General features: G+C 38.0%; 1 protein-coding gene and 1 long non-coding RNA gene across 4 annotated transcripts in view; both read right to left on the reverse strand.

Moving 5' to 3' along the window:
* diaph3 (diaphanous-related formin 3) overlaps positions 1-23,347 on the reverse strand; it is a 330,760-nt gene that overhangs the window by 223,789 nt on the left and 83,624 nt on the right. The gene's annotated exons all lie outside the window — the stretch shown is intronic.
* Positions 13,904-15,308, reverse strand: LOC309488071. The gene is made up of 2 exons (XR_014202010.1): positions 14,968-15,308; positions 13,904-14,917 (listed from the first exon to the last, which is right to left on the reverse strand). It is a non-coding gene; the product is annotated as an uncharacterized lncRNA (long non-coding RNA).

The following is a 23,347-nucleotide window of genomic DNA, read 5'->3' on the forward strand; positions in this document are numbered from 1 at the left end:
TGTACTTCTGCGGCGGGGCATATTTGGCGTGTCTGTGTGAGACGTCCTCTGGTGTTCAGATGGAGCAGCATTTACTACAGATCAGCCGTGCTGCACTGAAAATCTTTTTAACACTGCGCATAAAATAATCGCAGCCTTTGCCAAATCGCGTGCGGTTTCATTGCGATTAATAGTGCAGCCCATTTTTAACATAATACATTGAATAATAATATAAAAAAAAAAAGAAAGATCATTTTCATATTAAATTAAAACCACCAGTAAGTAGCAATTGAGATACAACTGATTCATTCAAACGGGTGATTTATTCCGGATTTATTCCGTCTTAATGAGTGAGTCATTGAATCATTCATTCAACCAATTACATTGGCGAAATGGAGAAAAAACAGGCAATATTGTGTCTAAAATGTAATTAACTTGTTTTTTTAATTTTTGTATAAAATCAATATCACATTTGTAATCGTTCTGATATTTGGAGGGGGGAAAAGCGGCACTCTTGGTGTCATAACTATATTAAATTAATAAAATATAAAACAGATATGGGGCATTTTTGCCCCTTATCCTTAATTTTGAGGGCATTATAAATGCATTTTAATAAACTAAATCATGCAGTGAATGTGTGCATTCTAAATGCTCACAGGCACTACTCTAACCTAGCCTACTAGACTACATGTAGTCGTGTATGCATGCGCTCTCTGGGTGCGTTTTTGTAATGTGGGATACACTCAATGTCAGATTGCATATCGTTAAGACCACAATTATGATATCGTAGACAATATATTGCACACCCCTACTCCAATGGCCAACTTTCTTTATTAAAAAAAAATTATATCTCCTTACAAATAAATAAAATAAACCCTAAATAATGCAAACAAGTCATTGGACAACATTACTTGCGTATAAATGCATGTGCCATGGGTAAATAAAATGGAATAGCCTCCACACGGACAATAATGAAATTATTCTAATTAAACCATATTATTGTTTAAAATACAAGAAAAATAAAAGTGATAGTTAATAATGCATGAATGTTTTTGAAAAAGAAACATTTAAAATTAACATTACTGTTTCAAAAAACAGCATTGCTGTTTGAGCTGCATGCACTAAAGCTGGAGAGCTGGATGAACAGGTAAACTGAAGCACTTTGTTAGCGGGTTAATTAACTCAACTAAATGCATCCAATATGAGATTAATCAGATATTTATACAACACAAACATAATATTATAACTTATGCAGTTATGCATAAGTGAACTTGAACTAATAATGGTGTTTTATTAGAACACTAAAAAAGGGAGATACGAACAGACCATTATATTTTTATCTGATCATTCTATTTTCCCTACATACTTGAGTCTCTCTTGTTCTCATTCTCTGTGGCCTTGTTTTGACTGTACATGAATAGATTAATCTAAATAACCTAAATTTGTACCATTGTGTATGGGAGAGCTGCTTCCAGTTCAGACTTTTCTTCTTGCATGTACATGACATCATCTACCATATACTTCCCTCAACAGTATTGTAACAACAGACTGAAATGACTTACAAGAATAGAGCTAATTTGAGTGTGCATACCGGAGACACACTCCAGAATGGCACCAGTTGACTAGTTTGGTACTTGTGTGTGATCAAGTGTAGGTGTGTGTGATCAAGTGTAGGTGTGTGTGTGTGTGTGTGTGTGTGTGTGTGTGTGTGTGTGTGTGTGTGTGTGTGTGTGTGTGTGTGTGTGTGTTCAAGTGTAGGTGTGTGTGTGTTCAAGTGTAGGTGTGTGTGTGTGTGTGTGTGTGTGTGTGTGTGTGTGTGTGTGTGTGTGTGTGTGTGTGTGTGTGTGTGTGTGTGTGTGTGTGTGTGTTCAAGTGTAGGTGTGTGTGTGTGTGTGTGTGTGTGTGTGTGTGTGTGTGTGTGTGTGTGTGTGTGTGTGTGTGTGTGTGTGTGTGTGTGTGTGTGTGTGTGTGTGTGTGTGTTCAAGTGTAGGTGTAGGTAGGTGTGTGTGTGTGTGTGTGTGTGTGTGTGTGTGTGTGTGTGTGTGTGTGTGTGTGTGTGTGTAGGTGTGTGTGTGTGTAGGTGTGTGTAGGGGTGTGTGTGTGTGTGTGTAGGGGTGTGTGTGTGTGTGTGTGTGTGTGTGTGTGTGTGTGTGTGTGTGTGTGTGTGTGTGTGTGTGTGTGTGTGTGTGTGGGTGTGTGTAGGTGTGTGTAGGTGTGTGTGTGTGTAGGTGTGTGTGTAGGTGTGTGTGTAGGTGTGTGTGTGTGTGTGTGTGTGTGTGTGTGTGTGTGTGTGTGTGTGTGTGTGTGTGTGTGTGTGTGTGTGTGTGTGTAGGTGTGTGTGTGTAGGTGTGTGTGTGTAGGTGTGTGTGTGTGTGATCGTGTGTGTGTGTGTGTGTGTGTGATCAAGTGTGTTTGTTTGTTTGTGTGTGTGTGAGAGAGATCAAGTGTGTGTGTGTGTGTGTGTGTGTGTGTGTGTGTGTGTGTGTGTGTGTGTGTGTGTGTGTGTGTGTGTGTGTGTGTGTGTGTGTGTGTGTGTGTGTGTGTGTGTGTTCAAGTGTGTGTGTTCGTGTGTGTGTGTGTGTGTGTGTGTGTGTGTGTGTGTGTGTGTGTGTGTGTGTGTGTGTGTGTGTAAGTAATCACAGGTTTGTGAAGCCCGGAGGGAGATTTGTAATGAAAAAAATTCATGCTAATGCAAAATTAGCGTTAATAACCTGAAACCATTGATAAAAAAAAAAAGTAACAAATTATTTAAGATGCCATTAAATCAAAGTCTTATCAAGCAAATGATCTCAAGCTAAAGCAGTCATATTTGCTTCAAAGAGTGCTTTTGTATACTTCTGTTGAGGATATGCGAGTGTGTGCCCGACTCAGTTTCCTGCTGCATTAGGAATCCGACAGAAGTATTAAAGAAAGAACAGTCATAACTCATGGTACACAGGCCCACTGAACATCACTACCAAACCCATATTACAAACTCCCAGCTCAATTTCCTGTTTGTCTCCACAGCAATGCACACTTATAGATGAAATTACTGTCTGTCTGCCATCTTAAACATGGACCATTATTCACAGATGCCAGCTGCTCGTGGCAGACAGACAATCGTTTCTTCATTTCTTACCCAGCACCTCTAAAAAACAACATTTAATGTGGGCTGCAGTGTTACGTGGGTTTTCGGCAAATATCTTCTTAATCCACATTAGATAATCTATAGATTCCAAAACATGTGCAAAGAGTCTTTAAAAAAAAAAAATAAAAAAAAAAAAAAAAAGAGTTAGAGAAATCAAGAGGCAAACAAAGTAAGTGAGTGACAGAGTTCTCTGCAGTTGTGGATGTGTATGACGGCTGTAAAGTCAGAGCAGGGTGCATAGATGAAGGAAAATCAATACACATCCATGCACATTCCTTACAGTACACATAGCACAAAGACAAGTGTCAAAACTAACTTGAAATTTCAAGTAAAGTACTGGTGTGAATTCTACTCTGTGCTTTAGCCAGTTACTTTGCTTTGCCAGAACTGGATATAAGCTCAGCAAAAAAAAACGAAACATCTATTTTATTTTAGATATTTTAGGGTATTTTAAATGTAAAAAATTTTTTTTTATTTTTTTTATCGCTTATAAAAGCTGGTACGGCAGTGTGCACTTCACTTTCACTTTTAAATTAGCGTCAATTCATCCTTCGCAGGGAGGTTGATTGACATGCGATCTGAGTCTAACCAATCACCATTTTTGTCCGACAAAGCAGTCAGGAGAGTTAGTAGATTAACGTCGGTGGATTTGAACTTGGCTTTAACAGAGGCAATCGGTCATGACACATTAAAGAGCCACAAAACGGTAGGCCTATTTATTGTTTAATTTTCTTCGACTGACCAAATTTGAAAGTTGAGACTTTTTCATATTAAATATTACCTGCTCGGTCCTGTCTGTCAGTGCGTTGTCAGTGTCCTCTATTTTTCACTGCTTGAGAACATGGGTTAAATCCAAAATCGCTCCCTAAACCCTCATTCACTAAGTTAGGCCTATTCCCTACGTTAGTCCACTAATACTGTTCACTTGAAGGAGTGAATGAAAACGAGTGAGCGAATTCGGACAGCCGTTGAGCGTACATAAGCTGTACACTCGTTAATGCAGCGCAATGTGGGATTGAATAAGTGCACTCAATAATGTCCACTATGGTTTCGGACACCACTAAAAATGGCTGTCTCCTCAAATAACGCCCTATTTGAGGGTATAGGGGGCGATTTCGGATTCAGCCACAGTGTGAGGCATGAGAGCGGCATGGCTTGTCTGACATAGCAACAGTAACTAAAGGGGGCGGGTCTTTGCGAATGGCTTGAATGGTGGGTTCGTTATTATTCTTAATGAAAAACAACAACAAAACAGTTCTTACCTTTGTTCTTTGATTAACATTAATGACACTTTAAGACTTCTTTAGCTGCTGACAGAGACGCGATCTGAGACGCGTCCCATTTTCTCACAGATCTCTACATTCATTTAAGACTTTATTTAAATCATTTAAGACTGCTCTTATGAGGACTCTCGACAAAACTGACATTTTGGCATAATTTGTGTGTGTTATGGTTTGTTCAAGTCCGAAAGAGAACTTGATACTGACTCGCGTCTTTTCTGTGGGTCGTGTGTGTGATAGGCAGGACTTACGGTACTGATCCACTTGTCGGTGCGACATTTTCTGTCGCGCCGCACTCCACTTTATTCCTATGGGTGACGTCAAGCGACTTTGACGCGCCTGCAAAGCATTCCGGGAAGGCGGCGCATCATTTGGAAAAATGCTGCGCGTCAAGAAGCGGGCCGATGCCCATCTTTATGCAAATGAATTGCAAAACCACGGCCATTGCGGTAAACTAAGGAACGCCCATCAACGTACAAATGTGGGGAGGCGTCGCGACACCACGCAAAAGTCGTGTCGCAAAAGTGGATCTGTACCGCTAGCCTACAGCGCGGTCTCTTTAGTCTTGTCGCGCTTGAATGGTTTAAAAGCATTCACACTAATAAGAGCGTGATCATACAACGCTAGTCAACGGGTGACAGAAACAAACGGATACTGCGTAATTGTGTTAAATATTTTTAACGCTTTAAACTTTTTTTTTTTTTTTTGTGCCGCGGTGGTCAAGTGATGAAACTGGTGTTGCGACTGAACACCGTGTAACACCGGTAACACCGACTATCGTAGCAAGCCTACTATACAGATATTTATTGGAAAGGGTTTAATGTTTTCCATGCTTTTCCAATAAACCATAAACAATTACTGCACAATAGTGATGCGCGGATCGCGGTTATATCCACGGGCGGTGCGGACAATCCGCAGACTGGGCCATGAAGATTAAAGTCCATGAAGATGAGATGCAATGTAGATATTAAAAGCAGCTGGTGGTCACAAAAGATCCTGACTGCTCTGACACACACACACATATATGCTCATGAAACATGTATTTGTACAATGTAAATGTACAATGTCAATGTAGAAAACAGTTGTGCTGCTTAATATTTTTGTGGAAACAGTGATACTTTTTTCAGTGTTCTTTGATTTTTAGAAAGTACAAAAGAACAGTTTTTTTAGGTTGAAAAATAATTTATACAAAACATAAATATTAGAGCATCATAAATGTGTTTACGGTACACTTTAAATTTATTTAAATTCATCATTGCTGAATAAATGTGTTAAAGGGGTCATATGATGTGATTTCTTGTTTTCCTTTTTCTTTAGCATTATGTAGCTGTTTGTGCATATATTCTGCAGAGTTACACAGCTCAAAGTCTCAAACTCAAAGAAATATTCATTGTAAAAATTAAGGCTCAGCCACTCCTTCCTGAAACGCTTCATTCAAACACGCCCCCACAAATCTGTCAGTGTGTGGGGGCAGAGTTTCATAACACCGCCCAAATGTACACACAAAAAAAGGCGGCGTAACTTTTATTCTGTATTATTGTTGCCGCCATGTTCCAGATCAGATTTGGGCTTGAATTGATAAGGTAGTAACGACATTATCACCTGTCATTATTGCTTTGGGAGCTGATGTTCCAAATATGTTAAGGGGCCTGACATTTCCATCACATGCTTAAAGTATTTGGGCCAATCACGAATTAAAAGGCAATTAATTTTAAACCAATGAATAACCCATTAACCAGCCCTATATTACATCTCAACATTTTTTCAGGATAAAAGGAAAACTGATTCTTGAAATAAGAACAGAAGAGCAAATGTTCCTTTTTCTCCTCACATGGAAGGAAAAACACATAAAAACCGGTGCAATCAGACAAAAGAACGGTGACTGATTTCAGCCATTTATGCGCGACAGAGCTCTCTCCATCAAAGCAGCAAGCAAACTTCTCTCTCAGACTTCACACTGGAGTGTGAGTGCTGCTAAATGCTTTAGCGCAGAGTTATGGAAGGATACAGGGGGCCGGTGAGCTAGAGGAGAAAGAGAGAGAGAGTTGCGGCCAGAAACTCAATAAGCTGACATTTGAATTGCAGGCAAATGAGGCCCTAAACAAGGCTGAAATGGCTGGATTAGAAATTCAGATTGATAGGCCTGTCTGGAGCCATTCGGAGGGCCTCCCCTGGTGCACCCTGGGAAGTCCGTACTTTCTGTAGGAAGGCGATTTTTTTGAGAAGAGCCAATTTAGCAAAGTCCATACGTGAGCGAGCAGAGAAGAGATTTGCATCAGAGTGAGCATGCTGAGTGAGAAAGAATATCCATCGCAAATGAGAAGCGAAAATGTAAGCCTGCGTTTACCTAAAGTCACATTTGGTTTTGAGCATTCACATTCAATAGTTTATTCCCAGAATGCCTCCCTATTCGAATGCACACAAACCAAAATGAATGTGGGATAGAATATATTGGTCTGGATTTTTATAGACCCTCGGCATATATAAAATCGATCACGGAAACTACTTCCACTTAGAAACAAGACTTGAAAGGGGGGACTATGTAATCAGACTATGTAAAGAGTTTGTGCATTGTTCGATCAGCTGCACTATACAGCATGAAAGAAACCTGTGGACCTTTAGAAAGTGTCACGTTTAAAAGACGAGTATGAACTATTAGCCATTTCGAAGCAAAACTAGCTGTGAAAAATTAATTGGTGAAAATTAAAAACTATAATTAGTCCTTTAATTTATTCATCATGGCACTAAGCAGCATGAATGGTCATTCCATCAAAGAGAGAGAGCGGGAGGAAAGAAAAACTCCCTGGTGAGTTGAGGCTAGAAGACAAACATGAAGCCGCCTTAATCAGTTAAACTTGGGGCGGTAATTTAAATTTGGCTCAATCAATAAGGCTGTCTCTGAATAGCAACCTCTCGTCAATAAAACACGACTGATGTTGAGAGGAACCAAATGGCTGGAATCTAAATAACGAAAGCATTCTGAAATATTTTCTGACCTTGATGTGACAGCCGATCAAAATATAATTTTAATGCATTATGCTGATTCAAAATTCAACCACGTTTAATTACAAACATAAAGTGCCAGCACACCCACAACATATCAGCTGAGCAATAAAGTTCACACAAATGATAAAATTACTATCTACAGTAAGCTAAAAAGGTCTCAGAAATACGAGACGCCAATTATTTACGGCTCTTGTGAAATTTACACCGTGTTTTAGACCTAGGTGGATGTGGTTTGTGACCTGTACATGATAGAAAATGAACTACACTACTGTGCAAAATTCTTAGGCATGTTACTATTTTCAACCCAAAAATTGGTTTTAAGCCAGTTATTTATATATTTTGCTGTAGCATGTTAGTAGGAAATATCAGTTTACATTTCCAAACATTCATTTTTGCCTTTAATTTTAATAATCCAGTGAGATTCTTGAGGGAACAAGAATCTGACAACAGCCGGTATGATCCGGACGGAGATCTGATCTCACCATCATCGAGTCCGCCTGTGATCACACGAAGAAACAGAAAAAAAATAGACATACTAAATTCAGAAGAACGGTGGCAATGTCTCCAAGATGCTTGAAGAAACCTTCCTGCAAAGCTACAGCACTGTGAAAAGTTTTAGGCACTTGTGTAAAAATGCTGTAAAGTGAGGATGCTTTCAAAAATAGTCATAAATAGATTTTATTTATCAATAAACTTATCAAATCAATATTTGGTGTGACCACCCTTTGTGTTTAAAACAGTTTTTGTCCTATAGGTACATTTGCACATAGCTTTTCAGGTAGCTTTCTAGGAAGGTTTCTTCAGGGTTTTCTTGGAGACATTGCCACAGTTCTTCTGGATTTAGTCCGTCTCAGTTTTTTTCTGTTTCTTCATGTGATCATGGATGGACCCTATGATGGTGAAATGAGATCTCCATGCGGAGCATACCAGCTGTTGTCAGACTCCTTGTGCATACAAAAATCTCACTGGATTATCACAATTAATGGCAAAATGAATGTTTGGACTGATATTTCCCACTGACATACTACAGCAAAAGATATAAATAACTGACTGGCTTAAAACCATTTTTGGGGCTGAAAATACTAACGTGCCTAAGACTTCTGAACAGTACTGTATATCATGTTCTATTCAGTTTTCTCCTCGCATTATACTCTGTAAGAGTAAGACTAGGGGTTAATATGTATCCTCATACACAAACAAACACTCATCCCTGCATTACTGCCTGAAGGCTAAGAAGCTGTGCCTGTGGGTTGGAGTAGTATGGTGCGGAAAATGTAAAAAAAAAAAAAAGCCTGCGGGGAGACCTGGAGAACCATACTGTGATTAACACACTTGTATGCATGTACATACATGGGAAAAACAAGCACCACACATTTATTCACACTCAAAAATACAAAAGTCAAAGCAATGGCTCAGAGGGTAATGAGTTAAGTGTACGTCGACATATAAAACAGCTGCTGTTCTTGTTCAGACCAGAGTTTAAATCATGCTTGGGTCATGTTCTCAGAGATACAGCATGCTAAGATATGCAGGTGCGTCCTCTTGTCTTGTCACTCGCTCTGTTTGGTCCTCTTCTATCTTCTCCCCCCCTCTTGAACCAAACTTTGAAGACTTTAAATAGTCTCTCTCACTTTAAATAGAAAAACTCACTCTCTCCATGTCATTTTCAATCATTCATGATAACTGGATAAAATCTAGGCAATTTCATAAAGGTTTCACTCCCAACATTTTTTTTCATTTTCATGAAACAAATTTCTCTATATTTCCAGGTTTTTCATGACCTTGGAACCCAATTATAATTTCCATTTTGCTGACATATGGAATAAATTCCTTGCGAAAGGCGTGGTCACATAAGCAAAACAAATTTTGCAGGTAAAGAAAGTCCATTGTACATTATAGTGTAGTGATGCATGAAGCACTGCTTACTCAGAATTCACTTCCAAACTAATCAGCCTTATACTGGTAGTAAACGTGGTGAATTTGCATGTTCAAAGTTTAACAAACTTAAATATGTGAAATCCAATGTTTCGCATCAAGCATCCCTCATTACTATTGAGATGACTGCATTTTGCCTGTGGAATTTCACTGTACGAAGGTATAAGTGACCGCACACTAATAATGTAAATTACACAAGCCAGTGTTACAGACGGATTCAAACTTGGAACTTGTCTTTATTCATTAAATGAACCAGTTCATAAGAGTAATTTGTTATGAAGTCATCCAAACGAAGTTCTGGATGACATTCTCTCCTCTTATCTTTCTCATTTCTTTCATCTCACCACATCCCTATCTCTGTGAATCAGTTGTTTAATTAAAATCATTAATCATTTCAGCTTAAACATCTTACTGCTTCTGTTCAGACTAACAAATACATTAAACTTTATTAAATGGGTGGGGGAAACAATTAAAAGGTAGGCATGTCCTTTATGCTAGTTGATGCAGACCTCAAATTAAAAGAAAAGATTTGATTCAAGCAACACGGATGCAGGAAACGTGCCAGGAGTGTTTGGAAAAAGATGGAATGAAGCCCTTGTCAGTGACGATGAATAGGAAGAAGGATCTGCAAAGAGAAGAAGATAGGGCAGCGGAGAGGCCAGATCTCACTATGTGTCCAGCCGGTGCAGTTTTATTGGCTGAGCTCTCTGAAAGATGTCACAAAGCCAAGGCTCAAAACCTCTCCACTTGGCTCACGAAGTCACTCGCTATTGTGTGTCTGACAAAATAACAAATCTGAAGCCTTAAACCTGAAGGTCAGTTTTAATACAATATCTAAAACCAATTTCCACCTGTTTGTCAGTGCCATTTATCACCTTCATTTAATACAATTATATCTCCTACACAAACGCCTCGGCTCAGCAAGAGAAAGTAAGAGGGCATGGGTGTGTGCGTGTGTGCACTGGTTCTGTGTCCTGAGGGGGCAGGTGAGGGTTGAGGGTGCGAGTCCTCATTCGAGAGAAGTGGGAATTACTTTGGGCAACTCGCGCAACAAGACAAAGTGTGAGGGTGAGACCGAGAGAGAAAAGGAAAAACTTGATAATAGATGCAAAAAAAAAACTGCACACAAGTCAAAACAAAAACTGCTAGCCCAAATCAGGAGTGAGAGATTGGCTGACCCCTAAGAGGAGGAGGTGTGGGATCTGCATTCACAAGCAGAAATGGGTTGCAAGGGGCAAGACAATGAAGAGAATGGAAAGAAACAACTGATAATCTGAAGAAAAATTAACAGCACAGACAAACATATACTTTCCTGAAGCAAAGAAAAGGCTGCCTTGATAATTGCTTGTCAGTCAGAAATTTAAATTAGGCATTCTCATCAGGGCTCGAGACTAACGGCGTCCTATCGTCCTGGGGACGATAGAAAATGTGTTTAGGACGAACAGAAATATTCTCCAGGACGCCTACAGGACGAAAGACATTTTTGTATGTGTGTTCATTTATTACTAGCCTATTAGGGTAACTTACTTAGAAAATGCCAAAATTAACCGACCAAGCGCTGACTACAATGGAGCGCGTCTTCTCATGCGGTTACTATAGTTACTATCACTGGCCGGCTACTCACCCGGAGACTTGTTTCGCGGTACATCTATCACATGGCTTATTTTCACAGACAAAAACGAGACGATAACTAAATAAAACTAGTTTTGAATGACACAAACCATGACAAAAATCTATTGACATTTTCGTCAACGAATAAAAACTAGACAAAAATGTTAGATAGTGACGATTTGGGAAGCGATCCAGTCAGAACTGATGTCCTGCGTTTGATGCGCACATTTGTACTGTAACGTGCTGATCTACCCAGCGGCACACGGGCTGACATGCGCTGAATCCTGCATGTCTCATAAAACGTTAAAAAACTTAAACGTCTGGGAGAATGAGTAGAGCAGACATATAGATCTGAATAAGAGTGACGACGCAAAAAAAGAGCTATATTCGGTACGGTTTTCTGTGCGCACACACCCGACCCGAAGCGTGCAGCCATGCACAGAGACACCTATACAGCGCGCGAGTACTGAACTGAGCTCTCTTTCGTGTCTGAGTGGACAAATGCACACAAATATGTCTAAATGTCCGTTTTGGAGAGTATTCACGTAAACTATGTCGGTTATGTCTTAAACAGTTGTGAGTGTATCTATGTGCATCAGTGCATTGGATCCGCATGTCATTGGACATGATGTCTTAAAGTGACAGTGGGTAATAAACCTAATGCGGTCTGTGTCCTTAATATTTATCAAGCAACAAAAGAAAAAGAGAAAAGCATTCACTGCTCGTTAATAGCTTTAATAATGATTCATTATATTTAATTCATACAAATAAATATGTCTGCTGCTTGAAAGAATAAAGAATGATGATATTTTTGAGATATGTAGTCACCTGTATTTATTTGTTATTTTTTAATCCAACCAACTCAAAAACGTTTTGAGCTGTATGTATTTGTTATTTTTCGTATATGTAAAAAAGAAGAAAAAAAATTTGTTCTGCATGAATACATAAAGCATTTAACTCCTGTTATTTTTTATTAAATCAGTTTTTTACCTGTTTACAGATAACTACTTTGAATGGAGCTAAATAAATATAATAATATATATCATAAACATTTGAATGGTGTTTTTATTATGTAACTAACAACTATAGATGATAATAACAAAGTACAGAAACAACATGTTTATTTTGGGACGGTTGACATTCACTTTAGGACGGTTCAAATAGTTTTTCAGGACGGTTCCAGGACGGAGGTGAAAAAAGTTAGTCTGGAGCCCTGATTCTCATCTAATATAATGAAATGTATTGGTGACAGAACTTTCCTTCATTTTCTCACCCTAAAAAACAGCACGAATATTGCTTGCTTTCTGCTAAACGCAAAGGGATGAAAATGTTGCTGCTGAAAAAACATCATAAATACTCCATGTGTCAAAGATGATAAAAAGGCCTATAGGGCTAAAAGTAGGAGGGTGAGTAACTGATGACAGAATTTGCATGTCGATTAACTATTCTTATTAATTTATAAACTAGCCCTATAATATTTTGGAAACAGACAAGTTTTAAAAAAGGAAGGTGTTTGCGTCGGGAGTCTTGTCTTAATTCTAAGACTTCAATGGGTAAGATAAAATGATGATCGGCACACAAAGAATATCAACTGGTTTCTTTTATTAAATTTTAAGTCAGTGAGATGTTTCACTATGGCTGCATTTATTGGATCAAAAATACAGTAAATATTTTGAAATATAATAATGATGTATAATATGTAGGGGTGTGGGGAGGATCGATTCACATATGAATCGCGATTCTATATTCTGCCATTTCGCATCGATTCAAATTTTTAACAATTATATTCTTAAGTGTTACTTTTTAAATGTCACTGTACTACCTAAAATGATGTTATTAAACAATTATTAAATCACAATAAGCCACGAAAAAGGACTCAATACGATGCTCATGCTGACAGACACACAGCCGAAGCGTATGCACAGATGTCACCTCTCAGATAAATGCAATCCCGAATTTAGTTCACTTTCACAGCTTATTGTGCTTGAACGGTCAAAATTACATACAATTGTGTCAAATTCACATCGTATGGAATATTCACATAAACACAGTCCAACGTGAACATAAACAGTTAAGAGAAAATCAAATGTGTAACAGTATATTAGATCCATTAATTTGTTCTTAAAGGGACAGCAGCCTAACAAACTGTTGCCATTGGTTTCATTAATGTTAATAAAAATAAAAATAAATCAAGTGACTGAATCACTTTAGTATTTTTATTATTAATTAATTTATATTTAATTAATACAGTGAATACTATATTGTGTTTTTTTTTACATTTGATTATTCAATTGCTGTAGTATTTCTTAAGATATGTCAAATAAAACTATAGGCTACTGTACCTGAAAAAGCTGTATATTAAAAAAAAAAAAATGGGAAGGAAAAAAACTAAATAAATTTCAAGTTTTACAATTAATTCAGTGAGATTTGTTTTTCTTCTAGATCTATTAAATGGTCTATCGCAGTCAAATAAGACAAACAAAACATTAAACTACAATCAAATCTATACATATATGGAATTGAAATTTGAATCAAAATTGAGAATCAATTTAATCGAATCATGACCTCAAGAATCGTTATGAATCAAATCGTGAGGTACCAAAAGATTCCCACCCCTAATAATATGTATAACATGTAATTTTTTCCAGTGTTGGAAAAGCTGAATTTTCATCAGTCATTTCTCCAGTCTTTAGTGTCACATGATCCTTCAGAAATCATTCTAATACACTGATTTGCTGTTGAAAAGAGTTGTGCTGCTTAATTTAATAGAATGCGTGATACATTATCAGGATTCTTTGATGAATAAAAAGTTCAAAAGAACAACATTATTTTAATAGAATAATTATTATTATTAAATTATTAAATTATTTTACAATAGAAATCTTTTGTAATATTTTAAATATTTACTTTCAACTGTCAACCAATTTAATGCGACATTGCTGAATAACATTTCTTTAAAAAAAAATTTTTGAAAGATAGTGTATATTAAGAAAATATCAAATAAAAACAAATGTATGATCTAGTGCAGGGTTTCTCAAACTCGGTCCTGGAGGGCCACTGTCCTGCACAGTTTAGCTCCAACCCTGATCAAACACACCTAGCTGTGAGTTTCTAGTGATCCTGAAGACATTGATTAGCTTGCTCAGGTGTGTTTGATCAGGGTTGGAGCTAAACTGTGCAGGACAGTGGCCCTCCAGGACTGAGTTTGAGAAACCCTGATCTAGTGGCTTCAGTGACAATTTAGAGGTAAAAGTTCTACCTACATAGTGGTGCTCTGTATTCCTCTATGGAGGACAGATTGATGGGGCATGACCGACTGAACCATGGGCCAGTGCAGGAGGGAAGAGCATGGGCAGTGTGTCTCTGGGGGTAAACCACAGGCCCGTTGAGCTCTGTGGAGAGTGACAGTCACTGAGCCAACTCACCGCCTTCAACTACAACAGCACTGCTAAACATGCTCACTGGAGAAAGAAGGAATGTTTCCAGCAAGTGCTCTGACCAGTACATTCTACATCCAGAATGAACACGCTGTACGCATGCAGGGAGTAGAGGCACTGGAACGAAAATAAAGGAGGGCAATCTGCACAAGTGAGACTCAATAGCAGGCTATTAGACAAATTGTTACTGACAGCACGTATGAAGTAAAGACTATGTGATGAGGCCATGCTGTATTACGCTGTAACTCAGTTTTCCTCTCCTCTACAGTTTTGCAATCAAACTAGATTTGACAAAACTCAAACCAAGTATTCAAATCCTGATCATCTGGTGCATGTCAACAATAATCGCTCCTCTTTCTAATATGTTAAATGTGTCCTATGTGAGCTATCAATAGCTGTGTTTACATGGACCCTAACAATCCAACTGTAATCAGACTACTAGCACAGTTGGAATAAAAAAAGTCACATGTAACCATGCCAGTCAAAATAAATAGGCCAAAACCAATTGAAATTTCATTCGGATTGTGAGGGGTGCTTTGAACCTTTAGTAATCCAATCAAGAAGACATGTAAACACTTGATCGGATTGAAACCCGAAACTGGAAAGTAATGTGCATGTGCAATGACGTAGAAATGGCGTAATGACGTTTAACTCAAGGAACGAGCTGTTGTTGTTGAATGAAGTGTCATAAATGGGTCGCGTCATTATAAAATTCTCCTTCCACTGATCGTCTGTGAAGTGGAGAAAGACAACGTCCCAACAGTTCTTGTTTCGGACTCATCTACAGATGCCTTGTTTTGGGGGCGGGAATGGTAATTTTCCTGCTTGATAAATGAACGGTTCATGTGTTTGTCGTTTTCGAATTAGTAAAAAAAAATCAAAGAAAAGAAGCAATGTAGGACAATAGTATGTGCAAACAGCAGGAAACTCTGTAGTATTGTGCGCGTGTGCGTGTGCGTGTGTGTGTGTGTGTGTGTGTGTGTGTGTGTGTGTGTGTGTGTGTGTGTGTGCGTGTGCGTGTGGTGTAAAAAAAAATCCATTCTGATTAGAAGCTTGACATATAAATGCGCACATTAACCCAATCACTTTATTTAGCATTCAGGTAACATTACATAATCGGAATTGATTAATTCCAATTGAAACAAAAGGTGTAAATGTAGCTAATTATAATAAAACATATTTAGAAATAACACAGATCTGATTGACACCAGTTCAGCAATTCCCCACACCCAAATGTTCTACACATAGAATGATCATTGACCAATGAATGTTCATGATCATGACTCCTACTCAGTCTTTAATATGACTCGATTAGGATTTGTATAATGCCATTTTATAAAGACTGCACTAACACTTTTTTAAATGTGGTCAATAACACTAACTATTCAGCAAGAATGAATTAAGTTAAACAAATTGAAAGTAAAACATTTGTAATCTTACAAAATATTAATATTTCAAATAAATGCTATTCTATCTATTCATCAAAAAATCCAAAAAAAAACAAAACAATATCAGGTGTTAAAAAAAAATATTGTATGCTTTTTTCAAAAACATAAAAAAACAGACTTCAAGCTTTTGAACGGTAGTGTAGATAGAACATTTTGAAAAAAATTGACTGGAAGTATCGGTGACTTTTCCATGACCTTTTAAGAATTTATATGACTTTTCCAGTCCTGGAAATCACACTTTTGAAATCCCCTGGTTTTCCAGGGCTGTGGGAAGCCTGTAAATTCTATTAAATTTAACCCTCAGGGACTGGTCCTACTTAAATCAATATTTAAACCATGACCCCTTAAGAAGTAAAACATGTAGCCTTTCGAAAGTATTGGTTAAACTATGTGTATAACAATTTTTTACAAGATCATTCCCCCCTCCAAACAAAATGCAGATGGCAGAGGAAAAAGACGAGAAAGACAGCAAAAGACAATCAAGCACACTGCCAACCAAATAATGTGGATATACATTAAAGGAATAGTTCACCCAAAAATGAAAATTCTTTCATTTATTACTCTCTCATGTCGTTCCAAAGCCCTAAGACTTTCGTTCATCTTCAGAACACAAATGAAGATCTTTTTGATGAAATCTGAGAGCTTTCTATCCCTCCATAGACAGCTACGCAACTGACACTGATACTGAATTGAGCGGTTTAGTCCAAATTTTCTGAAGACACTCGATAGCTTTATATGATGAACAGATTTAATTAAGGCTTTTATTCACATATAAACTTTCATCAACTCACAAGGAAGCTCAAGCATGTTCGCTTGACGTGCGAGAACCAATGAGGTTCATTCCCGTGTGTTACGCAGCACGTTTGAGCTTCCGCAAGAACCAATGAGGTCTGTTCTCGTGCATCATGCAAGTATGGTTGAGCTTCTGTTTATGTTTGCTTGTCAATGTGTGAATAAAAGCCTAAATTCAATGTGTTCAACATATATGATGATCAAATCTCTTCAGAAAATGTGGACTAAAGCGCTCAATTCATATGGATTAGTTTTACGATTGCTTTATGAACTTTTTGAAGCATCAAATTGTCAGTTGCACTGGAAGGGTTCCAGACATTATAATGAGCTTAAAGAGGTTTGAAGGGACATTAGTAGCCCAGCACACCCAATGTTTTGAAGAAACATTAAAGTTAGCTAAAATCAGCTGGTTTTACTCATCAGCAGACATGCAAGGATATCTGCAACTGCAGATTCCACAGAATTCTGCAGAATTCAAATGCTCATCATTCAAAAAGTTCTGCAGTACATCTGACTCTTGCATAATTATTACTTTTACAGGGTATATACAGGAATCATGGAGTTAAATGTAATACCTTTTAAGACCGTTTTTAAGACTTTACATACATTTTAAGAACTCATCGCCACTTCAAGTTTTAACCTGTTACATCGGCAACACTTTAACTTGAATTTAAACATAGCAGTGAGTGTAGTGCAGTCAGTCAGTGAGCACTAAGGCTGGTCCGAATACCATTTTTTGAGCTTCGAAGCTTCGGTAGTAATGAACATCGAATATTCGAAGCTTCGGAGAGAGGGGGCTGAACATATTCTTCTCTCTAATAAAGGCAGGAATCTCTGTCTGTATGTCCGTTTGCATTTTGATAATTTCGAGAACCATTCATCCAATCGACTTCACAAGGGTGTGCATGCAGTGTGGCATTTGGAGCAGACGCGAGACGCGAGACGCGACACATTCAGAATGAATAAACTTTTAGTAAACTACAGAACAGCGCGAGCGGGAAGCGGCGCACCTCACACGGGCAGAGAACGCATCGGAGAATGGACACTCCACTAGTCCACATATAAAACGCACACACACAGGTCTGTTAAATTAAGCAATACTTTTAAGGTAGTCTAATATTTTTCTTACTAACAAATTACCGACACAGTAAAGGGTAGATTTAAATAAAGAAAAACGAAATTTAAATAAAGAAAAACGAAATTTAAATAAAGAAAAAACGAAATTTAAATAAAGAAAAAACGAAATTTAAATAAAGAAAAAATGAAATTTAAATAAAGAAAAAGAAATTAAGTTAAATTAAAAACAAGATTAATTTAGATTGATAATAACAGGTAAAAAGGCTAATACATTTTATTTCTATTATTCTATTTTCCACAATGTCATGAAGCAACGCAGCTTAACCCAAAACACAAGCTCTGACATGCACTTCGGTCCATACAAACTCCGCTGTTCTGCGTTCTAGCCAGAGAACACTCCCATTGCAGGAACATAAGCGTCGGTTCTATTTCTAGCATGCACGCGTTTTCCACGTGGCTCGAGCCGCGCCTGAGACGCGTGTCTCAAGCAGGCAGTGTGCAAACTCCAACCTGTTAACATGGGAGCCAAAATAAAAACGGACATGCCACCAAGCTGAGAAGCTCACGTCACGCATCCAGTGTGTCACAGACCTTATTCAAGCGCGAATGAGAACCGTTTCCGGGGGATCCCAGGTGTGCAAAATTATTCTTCTTTTAAATAATAAAAAATAAACGAATATTCGAATGTCAAATTTTCTAATCGAATACCAACCCACTGAACGAATATTCGGGTCCAGCCCTAGTGAGCACGGTAACAAATGACGTCAAATCTAACAAGATTCCATAAACTACACAGTATCCCACTATTCGCCTACGCAATGATTAAATTCAGGCAAACTTTAGCATACAACCTCTTTGGACAAATGAAAAGATGATACAACATTTAATACTTAGGAAAATAGCATTTAAGACTTTTAAATACTTAATTTTCTCTAAATTGATTTATCAACTGTTAATACTTTAAGACCCCGTGGACACCCTGTTTTAATTTATTAATCTGAAAGTTAAACACTACTAGAGAGGAGGAAAATGAAAATGCAATAAAAAAGAAAGATTCCTAAATGATTCTGAATCAATCCACACAAAAAAAAGAATAATATAAAGATTTAAAAGTTTGCACGTCTCATCATTTATTTTTTAAAGTTGTATATTCCAATTTTTTTAATTGCATTGTTACCTCACACACAAAAAATACTTCAACATATACTTGTAGACAACTTCCTTTGTTTTTGTCTCCTCGTTTTTCGCTCGCTGTCACTCCTCTAAGGTCTGTTTCTCTCCCCTACCGTTCCCTTAAATAAGTGTCTTGCACATTTTCACCCATCATAGAGGAAAAACTAACGGGTCTTTCAGAAAGCATGGTAGAGGGAAAGTAGGAACAGACGAAGGAGTGACAGTGGGCCAATAAAAAGCTCCCCCTCTCTCTCTCTCTCTCTCTCTCTCGCGCGCTCTCTCTCCCTTTCTCTGAAATAACTTGTGCAGAAACTTTTTTTTTCATCCTGGTTCCTGGAGAGAATTGGCAGCCCATTTTATTGGACCCAAGGGAAATTACATGCTTTATATTCCATCTCCCCACACATGTCGGGACAAGAGCACATCTGTCCAGAGTTGACACTGGGATGAATAGAAGGGGAGAAAAAGAGCAAGGGCGGTGAGAGACAGAGAAAGGGAGAAAGAGAGGGGGAGATGAAAAGTGCTGATCGCTGAACATGGAAGAACTGTGATGTTTATGTGATATCAATAGTTGTTTCAAAAGCTAGAGAGCCTAAATGCAGATGTAAACAGTCTAAAACATTTTGTAGTACATTTTCGTATAGTAGACAGTCGAGGAGTATACATTTTTTTTTTTAAAACACCACCTACTCTCTGCTTACTGACCTAATGTGTAAACATTATGGGAAACACGCTAGCCAGACAGGATTTAAACTTTGTCGGTTTCCAAATTTGGTTTGAAGATGAAAAACGTACCAAGCACAATGTTCTCTCACCATTCCTGATTTCTAACACGCACTCACAGTGTTCAGCATGGTCTTGCAGCAATCAGAGCAAAGTTGCCGTTTATTCATATTTTTCCCTCGTCTCCTTTCACATTCATATGCAAACGTGCAAGCTTATTTCGTCTATTAGATCAAAAGATCTGAAAAAGCCCATTCATTTACCCGCCCATATACCCTCCCCTCGAAGAATCAGGACAGAAGTGGTCAAAAGTTCTCAAAAGAGAATAAATAGAGATTAAAACACCAAGTGTAAATGGGAATGTGTCTCCCTCGTCAACCTGTGATCCGATCAACCAAAATGCATCTTAATACCAGGTGTAAACAGGGCCATAAAGGCCGTTCAAAACAGCAGGAAGCAATTATGTTGCCTTTTAAAGGGGTCATGAACTGAGAAATAAAAATTTCCTTGAGGTTTTGACATAAGAGGTCATCATATTATAAGAATATCCTCGTCCTGGAATGTGCCTCTTTCTGACGTAATAAGGTAGTCAAAGACCGCCTCTGCAGAAGAAAATCAACTTTGGCCCCGCCCACTGGCGTTAGTGAGATGAGGAAGAAAGAGCAGCACAGGGTCACTCACTGGACTAAAAACAGCATTACCTTCCAAAGGATCCTAATGCTAGGAATGTGGATATTTATTTTCAACAATGTGAATGTCTCAGTTGAACATTAGGCAATCTATTCGTATTCGGTACATTTCACTGGATTCTTTGGTAAATCAGTCCGCAAACCCGGCGCTGGCTTTGCAGGATTTTACAATATGGACTTGACAGTATTGCCACAACGTGCAAGTAACCCTGTTCATTCTAATGCCTGATCTGTGACCAGTGATTTCTGATGTAATGATTCATGTACCTACAGTCAAATGTTCTTTGTCCTGTCAGTAAATCAAATAAGTGACTAAACGGTCAACTTCAAATTGTTTCTCTTAGTAGGATGTAAATAATCTTATTTAAACTGATTGAATTATATAGAAAAAGGTAAAAGAACGCTCTGTTTACAATTGCTGTAGCTGTCAATCAAACAGCAATCAAACTGACTGAGTTCTGGACTCGCACTAAAACTTCTGCAATAATCAACGAATCTCTTATTTACATTGCGTTTGCACTGTTAGTGTAATGCCATGCCATGAAGGCATTCGTTAGTGTGCAGAAATCGAGTTGCAATGAAGAGATCGCTGCGTGCATGTCTGTGATCGGCTACAATACTCATCACTGCAACCTTTCATGCCACGATCTTAGTATAATGCTACAGATCTAATTGTAATGCTATAATTGTCACTTTTCACTAGTAATTAACATTGAGAGTTTGAGAGAGTTCCACATGTAATACTAGATGTTGGCCAATCACAGCAGTGGGCGTTTGCACTGAAGTCTCACAGTAGACACGCCCCTTTCAAACAGAGCGTGCAAATTAGAGGGCTAAAATAACGCTAGGAAAAATGCCTTTTATTTCCAAATTATGCCAATTTTTTAAGTAAAAATCATACTAACATTATATGTGCACCCCAGGAAACATTATGAAACAATAAAACAATGCAGTTCATGACCCCTTTAAATTACCTTCATGTGAAAAAGACTAAGACAGGACAGCTTAATGAAAAATGTCATCCAATATCAGAACAAGAGAAAAATGTCGATAAAACATTCCAAATCAGGATCTAACAGGATATTTTTGTTAAGAATGGCATGTACTAGGGATGCTCCAGCAGATTGGTATTGGCCGATAAGCACAACAAAACACTCGATTGGTAGTCACTAAATTTGGCAGATCTCACGAACTGATAGCAATTTGATGGAGTAAAACTGTAAAATGTTGCCGCTGACACACATGTAAACAATAGACAGATAAGGGTTTGTGCCATGTTCTGCTTCGTAACTCGTAAAACATTAGCAAGCCATAGTATATTGGACATCTTTATTTAGAGCAGGTTGTCTCAATTCAAACAAGCCCATACACATGCTTAAATCTTGAGAAAAATCCTCATGGAGTGACATGACATGACATGCTGCTTGGCTAAAGCTATAGGACTTCCGGGGTCAGATCACGCCTTTAAAACTTAAAAAAAAGTTTAACCAATGGAAACCTGATCTCTGGTATGGTAGGTAGGGATGATGTGTAGAGACCAATCAGACGCTGTTTTAGAGCTGGAGCACGTCTGGATTGGGATGGTCGCTCCAATAATCAGGTCTTGATTTAACGTCCACCACAGAATAGGAGTGCACACAGCTGAAATAGCGCAGGAAGATAATCACTCTCAACCAGGATCTTATTACTTATTACATGAAATTCAAAATATTTGTATGCTTTGTTGCGTTTACACATGTAGGTAGCTACAAGAAATTAGTAGTCAGTATTGGCTGAAAAAATTCTGATCGGAGCATCACTAGCATGTACTGTGCACCAAGATGATAATTGGGTAAAGGGTGTAAACATATAAATGGAAAAGATTACCATCCATCCATGCCCTGTCCTCGTTTGGGTCATCCCATTCAATAATTAACCAGTCACAGTCGGTGGAGCGCAATGAGGCCTGCTAAATCAGAACAGGTGTCTTTTCAAAATCATTTAGCATTCTGCTGTGATGGGAGGATGAACTCCTGAACTGATAAAAAAGGAGTGGAGGAGGAGTGAAAATCAATGTCCCTCACAATGGCACATGCAGGTAATGGAAACATCACTCACTCGTCCAATCAGACGCCTTGCCTGAGCAGAAGAGGATGTATGGGTATGAATTACGCCCCCTAAATATTCTCAGTGCTCATGCCCCATACACACAATCCCTCATCTCTCATCCATTGTGAGGAGGAGAGCGAGAATATTAGTACAAATCAAACATCAGCCGAGCAAAGGATGGCCAACCTCACCCACACAATCACAAAACCCATCAAGCTCATCATTACCAACCGCACACATACAGAAAACAGAGACACACACACACACACACACAGCTGTTGCAAAACTGTTCATTTCAACGTAGTGACAACAGAATGTCTATTTGTAATTAAAACGAAACTAAGAACTGTCTAACTGTAAAAGGACTGTCTCAACTCTACAAATAAAACAGCAAACAGAACAATGCATAAAACAAAGAGCATTTATCAACATGTCACCAGCATTCAGCTTAAACCACTATGATTGATGTTTAATCCATTGATAAAAAGAATCCTAGATATCAAGCTGCAGAATTATTTTATTTATTTATTTATTTATTAAAAATATCATGTGTGATGTTTTTTTATCCTTCAAGTCTGAGTGGATTCCCAAGGGTACAACATCTCATTCTTTTGACATGAAGGACCTCGTACATCAGCTACTAACAGATTCAAACATTGGCAGTTACAATCATCACCTTTTTGGGCACAGATTAAACGCTCAATTTGACTTGAACACTCAAACATTAACTTCGATCACATCAGTCTAGTTTTTTTGGTTTATAATGTAAGCCAGTTGATCAAATTTGAAAGAAAGGAAAAAACTATATTTAGCACAAAAAACAGTCATCTCTAGGGAAGCACTATAGATAATTATTTGTAAATAATACGTAAGGCTGCAACAACTAATCGATAAAATTGATAATAATTGATAATGAAAATCATCGACAACAAATGTCATTATCAATTAGTCGCGTCTCCCCACTGTGAAAGGAAAACTTCCG

Source organism: Leuciscus leuciscus, assembly GCF_965113295.1.
Source record: "Leuciscus leuciscus genome assembly, chromosome: 23".
Lineage (NCBI taxonomy): Eukaryota > Metazoa > Chordata > Actinopteri > Cypriniformes > Leuciscidae > Leuciscus > Leuciscus leuciscus.